We start from the raw sequence: 6,366 nt of genomic DNA, 5'->3' as shown, positions 1-6,366 counted from the left end.
TCAAGGGGAGATTGAAAATCTAGTCAATGCTTTAGTTGCTAACGGTGGCACAAACATCTATGCTGGTCTTCAAACGGGCTTAAAAGTGCTCAATGGCCGCAGATTTACTAGCGGGCGTGCAGTTGGCATTATGCTTATGTCCGACGGCTGGCAAACCATAGGTGGTGATGCTGCCCGAGTTTCGATCGGCAATGTGCCCGTATGCACATTTGGTTTTGGCGCAGACCACGATTCGAGGGTACGTTGTATTGAAAAAATATAATTTCATTCATATTGGTTGTGCGGGGGTGATTTCCGCACTATGAAGAAGGGTTGAACTTCGTGGATGAACAGCAGGCTTTGGGAATTGAAGATCTGCACAGAATAACAAACGGTGAGGCTACCCGACCGGGGTTTGGTCGGAAACCCCTCCGATGGTAAAGTCAGGGACTCAGGGAGAGGAAAAAGAGAGAATACAAAGAGTGTATATGTGTTAAGTGTGTGGATTTTTCGGATCCCTTCAGAGTGAATAGTGTTCACCTTTTATAGGAGAAGGTTGTTTGTCGTTCAAGTCTTTCTCTCTCCGCCATCTGTCCAACGTGTCTTATTCGTGGTCGTCTCCTATTGGAGGAGGACGACCACTCCGCCTGACACTCGGGTGCAGGTCTGTTTTGTTTGTCTCATTAGCGGACATCTCTCATTGGAAGAGGACGACCACTCCGCCTGCCATTCAGACGCAGGTCTGTCATATATGCTCCTTGTCCCTCTGCACCTCCATGTCTCCACGTTATGTTCATACAGAGGGAGAGGAGCAGAGTTGTTTGTCTCTAGTGGACCCAAGAAAGATCTTCAGTGAATTGGCCTTTCTCTAAGTTGGTCTGCTCTAGAACGGTTGTCCAACCAGGAGGTCCAACATGTTGCTCAACCCACTTCGGAGTGGTTCTGTCCATCCAGAAGGTCCAATATGTTGCTCAACCCACTTCGGAGTGGTTCTGTCCATCCAGAAGGTCCACCATGTTGCTCGGCCCACTTTGGAGTGACGCTCGTACATTGGGCCGAACTCCTATGATTGTCTTACTTCGGAGCAAGTGTTGGCCATAGGGCCGAGGTCCGACCTAGCTCCACCTTGGAGTGAGTGTTGCATTGGGCCTAGCTCCACTTTGGAGTGACGCTCGTACATTGGGCCGAACTCCTATGATTGACTTACTTCGGAGCAAGTGTTGGCCATAGGGCCGAGGTCCGACCTAGCTCCACCTTGGAGTGAGTATTGCATTGGGCCTAGCACCAAGACTTGATTAATTTTCACCCACTTCATTTGCCCCCTGGCTTGCGCTTATGTTTGGCAAAGCGGAAGCCAATTCTGTCACCAACTTCGAAGTTTGGGTGATCACAACTTAATTTGAGCTCCATGAGCTGGATTAAAAATTATTGTTCGGTCTAACGTATGCGTCTGCCCAATGTTTTGTAGCTCGGTTGTGCCCCCAAACTAAATGTGTCTTCACTAGCCTCGTAATTGTCTAGCTTGGTGTTTTTTTTTTTTTTTTTTTCTCAGTCGGCTGAGCGTCATTGCTTGACTTGAAAAAAATATATATGCAGAATAGTATATATATATATATATATATATATATATATATTTTTGCAGTGTTCGTCGATTGGGCCGAGCAACACAGCAACGCTTCAAAGCAGGCCAAGTGTGCTTTATCGCAGCTTTGTTCTAATTTGAAAGACATTCGCTATCTTTTTGCTCGGTCCTACTTGTAAGAGATAAATTGGGGTTGGTCTCAATGCTTGGTCGACCAAGTCCTGCCCCTCCACTCTGCTCGGTCTCGAAGCATAGCTTGCTAACATTGCTTGGTCATGCGGATCATGCACCATTTTCTTGTTTGGACATGATTAACACGTCCATTTGTTCAGCTCGTTTCTTCATATATTAGTCGGTCGTTTTACCTTCAGCTTAAGGATTGTCCGTCACTTAGTTAGTTGGCCGTAGCAGCTTGTTTGCATAATTTTTGTTTTTCAACACCGAGTTGCCTGGTCGGCCCTAGCAGCTTTGGCGTTGCGAGTCTGCATTTTTTAATTCGGTTTCTCTACCACCAAGCTACTGTCAATGTTAGCACCTCTTATCTTGAGAGTTGTCTAGCACATAGTCGTTATAGTCTTGGTATCGACTTCGATAATATTGACTCTCGTCGGGCACTGCACTCCTTCGACCTTTGCTTGTTGTTTGTAGTGTATTTATTTGGTAGAATGTTGCACTTCCAACTTTGTTTGTTGTCAATCTTTTGGTTGTTTACTCGAGCTATGAAACTTGGTCTTGCTTAGCTAGTTTTAACTTGCTTCCTTTGCTCGGTCCATTTTAGAGTGGATGTTAGGCGTCCAATCAGCCACTATTGCTTGGTCCACTTTGGAGTGAGCATTGAGCGTCCGACCAACTTTCATTGCTCAGCCTTTGTTGCTCGGCATAGGCATTGGGTGTCTGACCAACTTCTGCTGCTCGGCCCAGTCGTTGGGTGTCCGACCAACTTTTGTTGCTCGGCCCAAGCGTTGGGCGTCTGACCAACTTCTACTGCTTAGCCCAGGCATTGGACGTCCGATCAACTTTTGTTGCTTGGCCCAAGCGTCGGGCGTCCAACCAACTTCTATTGCTCGGCCCAGGCATTGGGCGTCCAACCAACTTTTGTTGCTCGGTCCACTTCAAAGTGAGCATTAGGTGTCCGGCTAACTTTCGTTGCTCGGCCCACTTCGGAATGGGTGTTGGGCATCCAATTAACATCCATTGCTCGGCGCGCTTAAGAGTAGGCATTGGGTATCCAACCAACCGTTGTTGCTCGGTCGAAGCGTTGGGCGTCTGACCAACTTCTATTGCTTGGCCCAGGCATTGGGCGTCCGACAAACTTTTATTGCTCGGCCCAGGCATTGGGCGTCCGACAAACTTTTGTTGCTCGGTCTACTTCAGAGTGAGCATTGGGCGTCCGACCAACTTCCGTTGCTCGGCCCACTTCAAAATTGGTGTTGGGCGTCCAATTAACTTCTGTTGCTCGGCCCAAGCTTTAGGCGTCTAACTAACTTCTATTGCTCGGCCCAAGCATTGGGCGTTTGACCAACTTCTATTGCTCGGCCCAAGCGTTGGGCGTTTGACCAACTTTTGCTGCTCGGCCTACTTCGAAGTGGACGTTCGGAGTCCAACCAACCTCCATTGCTTAGCTCGCTTCAAAGTGGGCGTTGGGCATCCAACCAACCTCTATTGTTCATCCCTCTTTGTAGCTCTTCCACTTCGTATCACCTTCGTTAGGCTGAGGTCCTTTTGTAATGAAACTTTAAGTTAATAAAGTATCTTCGAAATTTGCCAAGTGTTGGACTTGTAACTCGAACTTTCAATTTCTTCATGTTTATGCTGTTTGCCCCTAGCCGAGCAACAAGGATGTAGCCCTACATTGTTCGTTGTTCGACTAGACTTCGCCTTATGCCTTTGAAAAGTTAAGTTGCTCTTCCAGTCGAGCAATAATAGGGAAACCTTGCAATATTTCCCGTTTGGCCTTAATTGAATTAGTTGTCTTGCCCCCAATCGATCATCATTGTTCGGCCGTTACTTGACTCGGTTACACCTCTGTTTATCCCACTTTGGAGTGGAGAGCAAGCTTTGACCTAGCTTCTGTTCAGACTTCATTGTAGAGGGCTCGGTTTAACCTAGCTCTTGTTCGGTCCACTTCGGAGTGGCATTTGTTCGGCACACTTTGGAGTAGACGGCTAGGTTGAACCTATCTTCTTTTTGGCCTACGTTGGGTGGCCTCTATTCAACCCACCTCTTAGTGAAGAACTAGCTTCGATCTAACTTCTGTTTGGCACACTTCAGAGTGGCTTTCGTTCGTCGCACTTCGGGGTGGACAGTTAGGTTTAACCTAGCTTCTATTCGGCCTATATCGGAGTGGCCTTTGTTCGGCCCACATCGAACTGGTCAACTAGGATCAACCTAGACCTTTGTTAGGCCCACACTAAGGTGGTCGGCTGGGATCGGTCCAGACCTTTGTTAGGCCCACGTCAAGGTGGTCGACTGGGATCAGCCCAGACCTTTATTAGGCCCACGTCAAGGTGGTCGACTGGGATCAGCCCAGACCTTTGTTAGGCCCACACTAAGGTGGTCGGCTGGGATCGATCCAGACCTTTGTTAGGCCCACGTCAAGGTGGTCGACTGGGATCAGCCCAGACCTTTGTTAGGCCCACGTCAAGGTGGTCGACTGGGATCAGCCCAGACCTTTGTTAGGTCCACACTAAGGGGGTTGGCTGGGATCGGCCTAGACCTTTGTTAGGCCCACATCAATGTAGTCGGCTGGGATTAACCCAAACTTATGTTTTGGTTGTACCATACCCTTGTTTGTTGTTTTCTCCATCAATGGAGTCTTTCCTTCCAATAAATGGAACAACTCAATTGCGAGGATATGGTAGAGCTTCACCACATCTAAACTTTGTTTCGTCAATACAGATCTTATATTTCAGAAGACTCAGGAGCATCTATCCTTTGTCATTCGTCTTCTCCATCATTGGAGTTCTTCCGTCTAGTCGGTGGGACAATTGAATAGTATTGATACAAATCTAGTATTTTGACACTGTTAGGATTATTGGTTTTTTATCATTCGTCTTCTCCAGTTGGAGTCCTTCCGTCTAGATGATGAGACGAGTCAGTAACAATGATGCGGTGGTGTTCCATCATATTTGGACTTTGTTCTTCGATGCAGATCTGGTCCTCCAACACTTTCATAAAATATAGTCCTTTATCGATCATCATCTCTTTCATCGGAGTCCTTTAGAATGAGGCATTAGAACGACTAAACAATAGTACAGTGGTGTACGTCGTGTCTAGACTTCATCTGTCGGTGCAGATCTGGTCTCTCTATATCCATTAGTGCAGATCTAGTTTTCCGGCACTCTTCGAAGTGTTAATTTGTTATCCTTTGTCTTCTCTGTCAACAAAGTCCTTTTCCACAGTGGCAACAAAGGTATCTCTTTCGTTCCCCTCACCAGAGCTTGTCATAGAACAGTGTGGTACTCTCTCCCTTTGGTCGCGGTTGTCTCTATCAAGGGAGCTATGTTGGGGTGACTCGCCGACGATGACATGACGTTGCTCTACTACATCGGTGCTCTATTCGTTAAGGTCTGCAAGGTCTTCATGCCTTCTAGGGAATGCTGGACCGTTATCTTTGGTTCTCTCTGTGATTGGAGTCCTCTCTGCTAGCCCAGAATGGGGTGTATCTTCGATTCCCATCGCCGGAGGTCGTCACGAAGCAAACAGTGGTTTTCCCACAGACGGCGCCAATTGTGCGGGGGTGATTTCCGCACTATGAAGAAGGGTTGAACTTCGTGGATGAACAGCAGGCTTTGGGAATTGAAGATCTGCACAGAATAACAAACGGTGAGGCTACCCGACCGGGGTTTGGTCGGAAACCCCTCCGATGGTAAAGTCAGGGACTCAGGGAGAGGAAAAAGAGAGAATACAAAGAGTGTATATGTGTTAAGTGTGTGGATTTTTCGGATCCCTTCAGAGTGAATAGTGTTCACCTTTTATAGGAGAAGGTTGTTTGTCGTTCAAGTCTTTCTCTCTCCGCCATCTGTCCAACGTGTCTTATTCGTGGTCGTCTCCTATTGGAGGAGGACGACCACTCCGCCTGACACTCGGGTGCAGGTCTGTTTTGTTTGTCTCATTAGCGGACATCTCTCATTGGAAGAGGACGACCACTCCGCCTGCCATTCAGACGCAGGTCTGTCATATATGCTCCTTGTCCCTCTGCACCTCCATGTCTCCACGTTATGTTCATACAGAGGGAGAGGAGCAGAGTTGTTTGTCTCTAGTGGACCCAAGAAAGATCTTCAGTGAATTGGCCTTTCTCTAAGTTGGTCTGCTCTAGAACGGTTGTCCAACCAGGAGGTCCAACATGTTGCTCAACCCACTTCGGAGTGGTTCTGTCCATCCAGAAGGTCCAATATGTTGCTCAACCCACTTCGGAGTGGTTCTGTCCATCCAGAAGGTCCACCATGTTGCTCGGCCCACTTTGGAGTGACGCTCGTACATTGGGCCGAACTCCTATGATTGTCTTACTTCGGAGCAAGTGTTGGCCATAGGGCCGAGGTCCGACCTAGCTCCACCTTGGAGTGAGTGTTGCATTGGGCCTAGCTCCACTTTGGAGTGACGCTCGTACATTGGGCCGAACTCCTATGATTGACTTACTTCGGAGCAAGTGTTGGCCATAGGGCCGAGGTCCGACCTAGCTCCACCTTGGAGTGAGTATTGCATTGGGCCTAGCACCAAGAGGATGTTGATATTAGCTGTTCAGCAATCTATTTTACAAATGAATTAACAGCTAGCTGTACACTAATCTAGGCTAGCTAGAGTCT

At 47.8% G+C, this 6,366-nt stretch overlaps 2 long non-coding RNA genes across 2 annotated transcripts; both read right to left on the bottom strand.

The window, feature by feature from the left end:
- Window positions 1-579: 579 nt before the first annotated feature.
- On the bottom strand, window positions 580-1,282 carry LOC145822430 (uncharacterized). The gene is made up of 2 exons (XR_014363681.1): window positions 1,234-1,282; window positions 580-1,104 (listed from the first exon to the last, which is right to left on the bottom strand). It is a non-coding gene; the product is annotated as an uncharacterized LOC145822430 (long non-coding RNA).
- A 4,310-nt stretch (window positions 1,283-5,592) lies between these two features.
- On the bottom strand, window positions 5,593-6,281 carry LOC145822429 (uncharacterized). The gene is made up of 2 exons (XR_014363680.1): window positions 6,247-6,281; window positions 5,593-6,117 (listed from the first exon to the last, which is right to left on the bottom strand). It is a non-coding gene; the product is annotated as an uncharacterized LOC145822429 (long non-coding RNA).
- Between the last annotated feature and the right edge of the window lie 85 nt (window positions 6,282-6,366).

The sequence above is a fragment of the Camellia sinensis genome, chromosome 3 (genome assembly GCF_055761805.1).
Source record: "Camellia sinensis isolate YWXY chromosome 3, ASM5576180v1, whole genome shotgun sequence".
Taxonomy (NCBI): domain Eukaryota; kingdom Viridiplantae; phylum Streptophyta; class Magnoliopsida; order Ericales; family Theaceae; genus Camellia; species Camellia sinensis.
This window is presented reverse-complemented; position numbering and strand designations above follow the sequence as displayed.